The sequence below is a fragment of the Neomonachus schauinslandi genome, chromosome 2 (assembly GCF_002201575.2).
Source record: "Neomonachus schauinslandi chromosome 2, ASM220157v2, whole genome shotgun sequence".
NCBI classification, from domain to species: Eukaryota; Metazoa; Chordata; class Mammalia; order Carnivora; family Phocidae; genus Neomonachus; species Neomonachus schauinslandi.
Window position 1 is genome coordinate 53,805,382 of NC_058404.1, and position 12,094 is coordinate 53,817,475.

A 12,094-nucleotide genomic window follows, 5' to 3' on the forward strand; every position below is an offset into this window, starting at 1 on the left:
TTGTAGAGAGAAATGGTAGATCATGTTAACTATATTAAAATCATTGTTTTATAGATTACAGTAGGACACAAGAAAACAAAGGAAACCTTTGTTTCTTAAGCATCTTAGTCTAGCAACAAGAGAAGATAAAAAACAAGTCCACAAAGTAAAAACTTCTCTGGCACTGCATGTTCCTATTTACTCTTCAGGAAATCCAGTCTTCCTCAATTTCCTCCTCGATAATTTTGAGAGGTTCCTGGAAGTGCCAATGCTCCAAGAACTTTGTTGTCTCCATGACTACTGCATGATTTTTAGCGTTTTGTCTTTCTTCTTTTGCTCCCTGACTATCCCATTTATTGCTATCCCTAAAATGTCAACTATGCTATCAGTACCCACTAGAGATACAACTCCATCTGCTACTGCCACAGATTCAAACATCTACCCTGGGGGCTGACCTTGGTACTAAGATCTGCACCAATTATTACTGACTGCTAATGTTGAGGACCCTACTGACTAGGACAGGAATGCTGCCAAATATGCCATCCTTGTCTTCATCCATCAGCACAAATGTCATCTCTGATCTGTGTTCTCAAATTTTTAAGACCTCACATTATAGAAAAACACCTATGTCCCTTTTCTGTCTGTCTCTCTCCCATCCTCTCACTCCCTCTCTGTATTTTTCACTGTTTTTCTATAACACGAAATTTATTTTTTTGTTGTAGATAATACTTAAATATTAAGAAAGCTGAAATTTTAAAATTCAAAATATGTTGGCTTGGTTTTTCTATACATTACCTTTACATAATGATTCTGATTTTACCTTTCCAGGAGCAGTTGCCCAGGAGGAAGGAAAAGCAACCTGTCATAGTCTGTGGGGCTTGTCCTGTCTTCTCAGGCCAGGTGTCCCATAGCAGAGCAAAGAATTGAAGTGAAGAAGCTATGTCTCCTCCCCTCCTTTCTCCCTTGCTTCCTTTTGTTTTTACTTGAAGTGTTTCTGGATAATAAATGTGAAATCAGATGTGGATATGAAAAGCTAGATGACCACCCCAATTCAGAACTGTGTTTCATCAAAGGAATTCTGGCACAGGCAGGACATGAAATGCCCCTCATCTCTACGGACACTGACAGAAGTCCAAGTCGCACATAAAAGTCATTTGCAATCTCTGAGCAAAGCCACAGCTAGCATCAACTATGCAAAATGAGGGGATTTGACCACATGGTCTGCCACATGGCATCTAGATGGGAAGGCTAGCTTCTAAGCACAGCTCTTCCTGGCTGGAAGGACTTGCCCTTTCTGCTAAGGTGGATGCTGGAAGGAAAGTCTTTCATGCTGTGGCACCAATTCTTCTGATACAAAAAAGAACTATATTGAGAATAAAGTAGATCAATAAAGTGAAAACTTTTACCATAATTGTGGGGTAAATTAATATTCAATAGTTTAAAATGTATGTATGCTACAAAACTATGGCAAACTATAGTCTTAAATAAACCAAAGACAGTCTCATGGGGATATTAAATTTGAGTAAGTCCAGTGAATTACTAAATTCTGAGAGCCCATAATCTGCCTGTCATTATACAGTTTTTTCCAGGTCACCTGGACAAGGGTATTCCTTCTTTCATGGACACTCCGAAACACCTTTAAAAAAAAAGGCCGTGATAAATTATGACTCAAGGATCTTAAACCCTAATGTTACAGGCAAAGCCTCATTTTTACGGAATATAAAACACTCTGTTTCTGCCACTTCTAATAGCTCATTAAGAGAAGCCACTACTAAATCATGTCTCTGCAGCATTTCCAGATAGCGGGACACATCTCGCTCAGTCCTTGTTCAACGCTGTACAAGACTGATGAGCTTCATGGCTCCACTTCTGACGTTCCACTTACTCTAGGGATAGGAGGGGGATCTTAACTTGATACCAGGATGGTTATCCTGTTCTGTCTTGGTTCTTTGGGGTGTTGATGTAAACTGTTCTCTTTCAAAGACAAGACTTTTCAAATTCCATCTTATTGTCCAGCTCTTCTATTGATGTTATTATATCTGTTTCAGCAACTAAAGAGTCAGAAGTAACTCCTTCCATGATTCTGTTTGGGTATTGCAAAATATTATGAACAACTTCTCGCAACTCTTGTAACAGTGTTGCCCCATTTCTAATGGCCTCTTAGTACAGCCCAGTAACACCAAAAGTACTTTTTTGCCAACAACTTTGCTTCGCAGATCCAAAATGTAGCAAATTTTTCAGCCTCAGGAATACTGAGCAATACGGTCAATATTGCATTAGAAAGTACACCCTCTTCAATGAGCTGCAGACATTCTGTGAGAATGTTCTTAATTTTATTGGACAGTTTAAGTTGTGCTTTCTTTTCTTCATCTTCTTTTTCCATACTTTTCCCGAATGAAATCTTCATTTCCTTTATTATTTTTCTTCTTGTTTCAAGTTCCATAGGAGGCTGTTTATAGATTTTCCCCCTTAGATTTTTGCCAGTCTTCCAGTTGCTTCCTTCAATCTTCTGCTGTGATCTTCTTCTTAATATTTGGATTAGTTTGGGTCCCATTTGGGACTCTCCTTCTTTTATGGTTTTCTTACCAGCTTGAGTTTGGGGAGCTGTCTTATTGAGAAAATGGTTCGGGGGAAGAGTCTTTTTCAACTTGAAGTCCAGAGCCTGTGCTTTTTGTTGATTGCTGCTGCTGCATTTATTTCCATTGGTTCCATTTGCTCTTGTGTTAGGGGTGTTTGGAATGATTGAATTAAAACTGCCAACTGTCAAATTAGGCCTTTGCTTATGGCTTTTGATTATTGCAGTGTACATGGTGTCCAAGGTCTGAAACAACCTTGAGTAGATTTCTGACCTTGCTCAACGTTTGGATGTCTGTTGTAATAGCTTCCCAGAAGCACACCAGGGTTTGCTCTACTTTCTGCTCAGTAATGGTGTGTGACTGTAACTTAGTTTCATTTGGTCTTTCATGTTTATCTCCATTAACCTTAATATCTTTTATGTCCTTGACCACCAGTTTCTTTGATGCTTGAGTCCTGCTAAGGAACTGAATGAACGTGGGGAGAGGAAACTATCTTTGGGAGTTTTTCTCCTGGTCTTGCAAGATTTGTTCCTCTGGAGAGTTGCTGTGACTTTACTGGTGGAATCTTAATTTGTGTCTCTCCAACAAATTGTTTATTAGCTCTGTCTTTCAGAAAAGCACTATTCCCTGAACTTTCGCTCAAGACCTGTTTAGGAGCCAAACTGCTCTTGGTTTGATGATAACAGTTAGTCTTTGGCTTAACTGTTGTCTATTATTTAGGGTTTAGTTTCCTTTCAGAGTCTGGTAAGGTTTGGGGCCAGTTCTCTTTGTTCGTCTGTTTTAGAAAGCTATCCAAGGCTTCATTTTTAACATGGTTATTGTCCACAGATTCTGCACATTTAGCATTTCATTGATCTGCTACAGCTGTTTTGTAGTTTTCAATTCCTGTATATTAAGTAACCCCATGGTTTTTCTAGACTGTTCTCCAGTAGTGGATGATCCACCTTCATGCTAGAAGGTTTACAGTTTGATTTAGAAGAAAAACATCCTGGGGCGCCTGGGTGGATCAGATGGTTAAGCGTCTCCCTTCGGCTCAGGTCATGATCCTGGAGTCCCGGGATCGAGTCCCGCATCAGGCTCCCTGCTCCGCAGGGAGTCTGCTTCTCCTTCTGACCCTCCTCCCTCTCCTGCTCTCTGTCTCTCATTCTCTCTCTCTCAAATAAATAAATAAAAATCTTTAAAAAAAAAAAAAGAAGAAGAAGAAAAACATCCTGAAGTCAGCCTTTTGCCCAGAAGTTTTGGTGGCTCCAACATTGGCTTCTGGGATCCTGTGATATAAGCAGGTCTGGGCTGGAGTTTAATGCCGATGGGTCTTATAGCTTTGATAGGCAAAGCAACATGGTTGGTAGCATCCTTTCTGGGTATGATAGTAGACTTAGAAGGTGGAGGATTCAGGGATGCCTGGGTGGCTCTGTCGGTTAGGTGTCCATCTTCAGATTTTGGCTTGGGTCATGATGTCATGGTCATGGACTCAAGCCCTGCATTGGGGTCCACACTCAAGCAGGGAGTCTGCTTGGGATTCTCTCTCTCTCCCTCTGCCCCTCCCCCCTCGCACACTCTTTCTCTCTCTCTCCAAAATAAATGAGTAAATCTTTCAAAAAAAAAAAAAGAAGAAGGTAAAGGATTCAGACAACTACTCTTGGATTTTAGATAAGGCTTTGTGTTTTGGCACTTCAGTTTTCCCTTGGCTGCTAGGTGCTCCTGGAGCTTCCTCTGCTGCTCTTCCTCCTCACCATGACTCCTCTGTGACAGTTTTTCTTCCTGTACTTTTCACTGTCTTGTTTTTGTGTCTTAGGACACAGAAAAATGCAAGTTGGAAGTCTAAAGGGATATTTGCCTCTTGGACCTTATCCTAGGGGAGGAAAGATGGAAAATAAATAAGTAGATAAATAATCATTACCTATTAAGTGAATAAAGTGGGTAATGCGATAGAAAATAACAGGTATGGTGGCTGCTTTACATATGTCAGGAGAGCCTTCTTTGAGGATTATTTAACCTGAAACATAAAGAATAAGAAAAGTTAACCATGCAGAGCATTGAATATTCCATTTAGAGGCAAGAGCAAATTTATATTCTTTAGGCAAGAGAGAGCTAAGTATATTGAGGAAATGAAATGAAGCTAATTTATCATTTAAATAACTCGACTCTACTTTTAATTAGTTTTTTTTTCTTAGTATTCACTTATACATGGACATAGACCCTACTGTTTTCTTAAATGCCTTAAATATGTCTATATTAAAAGGCTCAAGTGAAGTCCTCTCTGTAGGTCAAAATATAAAGTAGTTAAAAAGGCTGAGAAACCCCCAAAGCTGTGAAAACCCCAAAAATCTAATATCAGGTTAGGCTTTTTAAATGAAACTATAAGAAACTTGAGGTTTCTGGTTCAGCAGGTAAGATGCTTAGAAGTTGCCACTTTATTCTAACAACAAGTAAAAAGCTGAACAAAGTGAAAAATTAGTAACTTTTCTTAGATCTGTGAGAGAAGTGATGTCACAGAGCAAGCCAATGCCCTCCAAACTGGAGGAACCAACAGGCAAATACAAAGAATTGCAGCTTACTAGAGCAGAAACCCATGAGCAGAAATCATCACAGGGAAGGGAATCCTGAACTGTAAATGATGAATTGCTGAAGGCTCTGGGTGAATAAGTCTGAGAGGTAAAGACTGCAGGGAACTCAGAGTCATAGGAGGAGCCCCACACTTCAAGTTTTACCTCCTGGAGCTATACCGGGTTAGCGAAGTGAATATCAAAGGGTTAGCGAAGTGAATATCAAAGAAAAATCTCTTCGGGGAGAGGGGAAAAGGAAACATTTTGAAATATGCCACAGCATTCTATTCTTAATAATGTCTGCCCTAGGAGAAACTATTTAAGCAAAGCCTAAGCTGCTGTGTTTTATTAGAGTCTAAACCTGAGGGAAGGGGTGCCTGGCTGGCTCAGTCGGAAGAGTGTATGACTCTTGATCTCAGGGTGGTGAGTTCGAGCCTCACATTGTGTGTAGAGATTATTTAAATAAATAAATATATAAAAAAATAAATGACCCGAGGAAAGAGAAATACCCAACTCTGGTCCATTCTAGTCACCCTATGCTACCTAAGGGGTAAAAAAAAAAAAAAATTAGGAAGCTCTTGTGAAGATCACAGTCCGGAGGTACAGGCTCATTAAAAGACTGAGACCTAATCATAGAACTATGGAATGCTTCCCCACCCCCCACACCTTACCACCACTTTACTAAAGGCCTATTTATGGTTGTTCCATTATTGCAGCACAATCCAATATTATTGAATTGCAGACTTCAACACACCTCTATCAGGAATGGATAGATTCAGCAGGGAAAAAATCAGTAAGGACATAACTGAACTCAACATCATCATATATGGATATAATGTACATCTATAGACTACTTGATCCAACATCAGCAGCATACACATTCTTCTCAAGTTCCTATGAAGCAGTCCCCAAGATAGAACATACTCTGGGCCATAAAACACATCTTAACAAATTTAAAATTATAGAAATGATGCAATGTCTGCTCTCATATCCCAAGGGAATTAAACTAGAAACCAGTAACAAAAAGATAGCTGGAAAATTTCAAAATGCATGGAGAAAAACAACATACTTCTAAATAGCACATGGGTTGAAGAAGAAATCTCAAGAAAAATTTAAAATATTTTGAGATAAATACCACAGTTTATCAAAATTTGTGGGATGAAGCAGAAAAGTAGTACTATAGAAAAGAGGCAAGATCAAAATTTAATTATCTAAGCTTTCACTTTATGAAAGAAGAGCAAATTAAATCCCAAGTAAGCAAAACAAAAACAATAATAAAAATTGGAGTAGAGATCAATGAAATTGAAACAGCAGGTAAAGGGGTAAATAAACTATGTACATCCAGAGAATGAAATATATTCAGTGATAAAAAGAAATGTGCTATTAAGCCATGAAGGAATCTTAAATGTGTATTACTAAGTGAAAAGGCTACAAAGTGCATCATTCTAACCATTTGACATTCTAGAAAAGGCAAAACTATGGTGTCAGTAAAAAGAGCAGCAGTTGTCGTGGGTTAGTTGGAGAGATAAGGTTGAAAGAGTAGAGAACAGAATATTTTTAGGGCAGCAAAACTATTCTGTATGATACTGTAATAGGGGATACATGCCCTTTACATTTGTCTAAACCACAGAATGTAAACACCAAGGGTGAACCCTAATGTGAACTATGGACTTCGGGTGATAATAACGTTCAAACACAAGCTCATCAATTGTAACAAATGTACCAAACTGAAGATGTTGATGATGGGGGAGGCTGTGCATGTGTAGGGCTCAGGCATATGGGAAATCTTTGCACCTCTGCTCAGTTTTGCTGTGAACCTAAAAGCAGCTCTAAAAAATAAAGTCTATTGAATTAAAAAAAAATAGAACTGTAAGCACTAGACATCAAACTAATTTAAGGAATCAAGATCAATGTATGACAACAAATCTGAAAAACATTATGTTAATGAAAGAAATAGTCACACAAGGCCACATGTTGTATGATTCCATTTATATGAGATGTTTAGAATAGAGTTGTTGATGGAGACAGAAAGTAAGTTAGAAGTTCCGAGGGGCTGGAGACAGAAGGAAACAGGACATGACTGTTAATGGATCTTTTTTTCATAATTAAAATCTAAAATCAGATACTGATTATGGTTGCATAGTTATATGAATATACTTAAAAACCACTGAAGTGTACATTTTTAAAGGATGAATTTTTATGGTATAAATGTAAATTATAGCTAAATAAAGCTGCTATTTTCAAAGTTAATTAAATATAAATATCTTCAAACATTAAAGTGTTGTTTTATAAGTGGATAAAAGCAAATAGTAATAGAGTTACAAACTTTTCAGATAATACAATGGAATTTTCAAATGGAGCTCAAAAGAAGTCAGACTTTTTTAGAAGAATTAAAGAGCAAAGAAGAATGTATGAAACTCATTATAATGTTTATTTTATAGATAACTAACTAAAGCTAAGTAAAAACAAGGGCTTCCGCCCAGGTAAGAAGGAGAGGAAGTGCCAATGCTAGTACTTGGATTCAGGGCAGTTACAGCCAATGCCAAAAATATTGTTTTGCTCTTGAAGTTTTCTTAAAATTCTTGTGTCTTAGCAAATAAATTTCTTTCTCATATTAAATCATATTTCTAGGACACAAATAAAAAAATCTTTAAGGTGTTAAAAAATTCATACTTTAAAAATATTTACACTTCTAACATTTTTTCTTCAAGGCAGAAGAAAGAGAAAATGCATGTTAAATACTCCAGATAGTTAAAATTTCAAAAACATCCAGAAAAGCACTAATAAAAATGCTTGCAAACAAATAGAATTCTAACCATTGTGACCACAGATCTGAAACTGCTCCTGTGAAACATTTGTTTGCATATGTGTCATTAAAGCTGTCTTGTTTATTTGGGGTACCTAGTTCAGAAACATCTCTTTTGTTGGTATCTATTTAATATGAAAAATATATTCTGGTATGAAAATAGGCCATTCATCAGTTCTGTCACTATTAAATGAAGACAAATTAATCTCTCGGGATAAAAATTCCAATTTACCGAAAAAGATGCTGCATCGATTGTTATTAAAATATATATATTTGATTTATTCATTCATTCTATAATTTTTTTTATTTTTTACTTTTTTTTAAAGATTTTATATATTTATTTGACAGAGAGAGACAGTGAGAGAGGGAACACAAGCAGGGGGAGTGGGAGAAGGAGAAGCAGGCTTCCCGCCGAGCAGGGAGCCCGATGTGGGGCTCGATCCCAGGACCCCGGGATCATGACCTGAGCCGAAGGCAGACGCTTAACGACTGAGCCACCCAGGCGTCCCTATTCATTCATTCTAAATGGTCCTCTAACCTATATTCTGTGTCAGGTACTTTAGTAAGTTTTAAGATCATGATATAAGGTATCTTTAAAGGTCTTCCTGGTTTAGTTAAAGAAACAAGTACATAAATAAAAATTTGAAATACTTATGATAATTTTAAAGTTGATATAAGCATATGGCATAGAGGAGGGGCACCTAAATCTACTGAGTGGGTAGATGAGTGGCAGTGTTGAAATAAAATTTCTAAATTAAAAAGTCAAGAATTTCTTTTTTCAAAATGAAAAAATTTATGACAATTACTGAAGCTGCAACTCTTCCAGTTTTCAAGTAAAACGTAAGCCCCCGTACATGAAAAGGTGTTCACCACCACTAATCATCAGGGAAATGCAAATTAGAACCACAATGAGATATTACCTCACACCTGTTGATTGACTACTTTTAAAAAGACAAGAAATAACAAGTGTTGGCAAGGATGTGGAAAAGAGGGAATACTTGTGCTGCACTATTGGTGGGAATATAAACTGGTGCAGCCACTATGGGAAACAGTATGGAGGTTCCTCAGGTTATTAAAAATAGAACTATCATATGACCCAGCAATTCCGCTTCTGGGTATTTTTTTTTTTTTTTAAATGACACAAATTTATTTCCTCACAGTTTTGAGGCTAGAAGTCTGAGATCATGCTTGGCAGGTCTGGTTTCTTCTGAGGTCTCTCCTTGGCGTTAGAGAGATAAATATATATATATATTTATATATATATATATTTATATATATATATATATATATATATATATATAAATAGAGGGCTGCTTTCTTGCTTTATCCTTGCATGGTTTTTCCTCTTCACTATGACACTATGAGTGTCTCTCTGAGTGTCCAAATTTCCTCTTCTTTTTTTTTTTTATTCTTATGTTAATCCCCATACATTACATCATTAGTTTTAGATGAAGTGTTCCATGATTCATTGTTTGTGCATAACACCCAGTGCTCCATGCAGAATGTGCCCTCTTTAATACCCATCATGAGGCTGACCCATCCCCCCACCCCCCTCCCCTCTAGAACCCTGTTTGTTTTTCAGAGTCCATCGTCTCTCATGGTTCGTCTACCCCTCTGATTTCCCCCACTTCATTCTTCCCCTCCCGCTACCTTCTTCTTCTTCTTTTTTTTTTCTTAACATATATTGCATTATTTGTTTCAGAGGTACAGATCTGAGATTCAACAGTCTTGCACAATTCACAGCGCTTACCAGAGCACATACCCTCCCCAGTGTCTATCACCCAGTCACCCCATCCCTCCCACCCCACCCCCCACTCCAGCAACCCTCAGTTTGTTTCCTGCGATTAAGAATTCCTCATATCAGTGAGGTCATATGATACATGTCTTTCTCTGTTTGACTTATTTCACTCAACATAATACCCTCCAGTTCCATCCACATTGTTGCAAATGGCAAGATCTCATTCCTTTTGATGGCTGCATAATATTCCATTGTATATATATACGACATCTTCTTTATCCATTCATCTGTCGATGGACATCTTGGCTCTTTCCACAGTTTGGCTATTGTGGACATTGCTGCTATAAACATCGGGGTGCATGTACCCTTTTGGATCCCTACTTTTGTATCTTTGGGGTAAATACCCAGTAGTGCAATTGCTGGATCATATGGTAGCTCTATTTTCAACTTTTTGAGGAACCTCCATACAGTTTTCCAGAGTGGCTGCACCAGCTTGCATTCCCACCAACAGTGTAGGAGGGTTCCCCTTTCTCCGCATCCCCGCCAACATCTGTCGTTTCCTGACTTGTTAATTTTCCGCTTCTGGGTATTTATCCAAAGGAAATGAAAACACTGTCAAAAGAGATATCTCCATACCCCATGTTCATAGCAGGACTATTTACAACAGCCAAGTTATGGAAACAACCTAAATGTCCATTGATGAATGGATGTGTAAAGAAAAAAAATATGAAATATTTATAAATAGAAATATATATAATAGAAATACAGGAATATTATAAAAATAGAAGGAAATCTGCCATTTCTAGTATGAATGGATCTTGAGGGCATTATACTAAGTGAAATAAGACAGAGAAACACAAACACTGTATGATTCCTTTAGGAAACTAAAAACAAACAAACAAAATAAAACCCATAGGTACAGAGAATAGATTGGTGGTTGCCAGGAGTTAGGGTTGAGGGATGGGCAAAATGTGTAAAGGTGGTCAAAAGGTACAAACTTCCACTTATAAATAAGTCCTGTGGATGTATTGTACAATATGGTGACTAAAAGAAAAACAAAATTAGCAACCCCCAGCTACAACCTAATTTCTGTGCTTCCCAAAAAAGAAATCAGTGTAGTTTCAGACAAGTAAGAGCACAAAATCATGCATAAATTTAATGAGTCTCATTATCTTCCAAACAGATCATGTAGCATATGCAAAACAGAACATTTAAGAGTTTGGGGGGCTCCTGGGTGGCTCAGTTGGTTAAGCGACTGCCTTCGGCTCAGGTCATGATCCCAGAGGCCCGGAATTGAGTTCCGCATTGGGCTCCCTGCTCAGCGGGGAGTCTGCTTCTCCCTCTGACCCTACCCCTTCTTGTGCTCTCTCTCTCTCAAATAAATAAAATAAAATCTTAAAAAAAAGTGTTTGGGATTCATTTGAGGATTTATATTATAGTACTTTCCAACTAATATACTGATTAATACCTTTGAGGAAGTTAAACATGCGAACATTCTATTACAAGACCAAAAAAAGGATGAATAGGAGTGCCTGGGCGGCTCAGTCAGTTAAGTGTCCAACTCTGGATTTCGGCTCAGGTCATGATCTCAGGGTCATGGGATCCAGCCTGAAGCCCAGCTCCACACTGGGTGTGGAGCCTGCTTAAGATTCTCTCTCTCTCCTGCCCCTCCCCCCACTCTGCACATGCTCACTCTCTCTCTCTAAAAAAAAAAAAAAAGAAAGAAAAGAAAGATAAAAGCAACGAATAAAAGCAACAAATTACTAACTGGAAAACAACTATACTAATCTGACTGGGGAAAATCTTCTGTAATGAAAATATGATTAAATGCTTTGCCTGGAAGCAAATGTATGCAATTCATAGAAAAAATCAATTCAAAAGAAAATATACAATGTATATAATATATCTAGATAAACCTTTAACAGTATCTTTAGATATTTCTGTGTTTTAAGTTAGTATTACACAGACAAAAAGCATGATATTCTGAGAATAATTCCAATATTGGGGGTTAAAAAGTTAAATATGTAATAGATATTTTTTAACTTCAAATATGAAAGAACATATCTCAGGAATTAACAATTTTATTTTTTTAGTAACTGTTCTTTATTTCCCTAAACACTACACAGAATGAGGCTAAGTCAATATTTACAAATCAAAATTTCTGATGGTAACCCAAAAACCAAAATTTATTGTGTTTATTAGCCATAGAATTCATCTCATAAATATTGTCTATGTGACTTAATAAGTCTTAAATCTTTAAACACCAGTACATACGAGGGAACAAAATTCTGATAAAACTGTACATATAGTAAAAACTATTTTGATTAGCTGATGTCAACACTTCTTACATAATTTGAAGAACATGAGAAAAACTGTGTTGATAGCCAACGATAAAAGCTGGTCTAAAAACATTTAATTCAGTTATAATTTTCCAAGACCGTCTCCCAAA

General features: G+C 37.3%; 1 pseudogene; it reads right to left on the reverse strand.

Annotated features, from left to right (window-relative positions):
* Positions 1 to 1,640: 1,640 nt before the first annotated feature.
* Positions 1,641 to 5,625, reverse strand: LOC110588419 (annotated as a pseudogene).
* Positions 5,626 to 12,094: the final 6,469 nt, after the last annotated feature.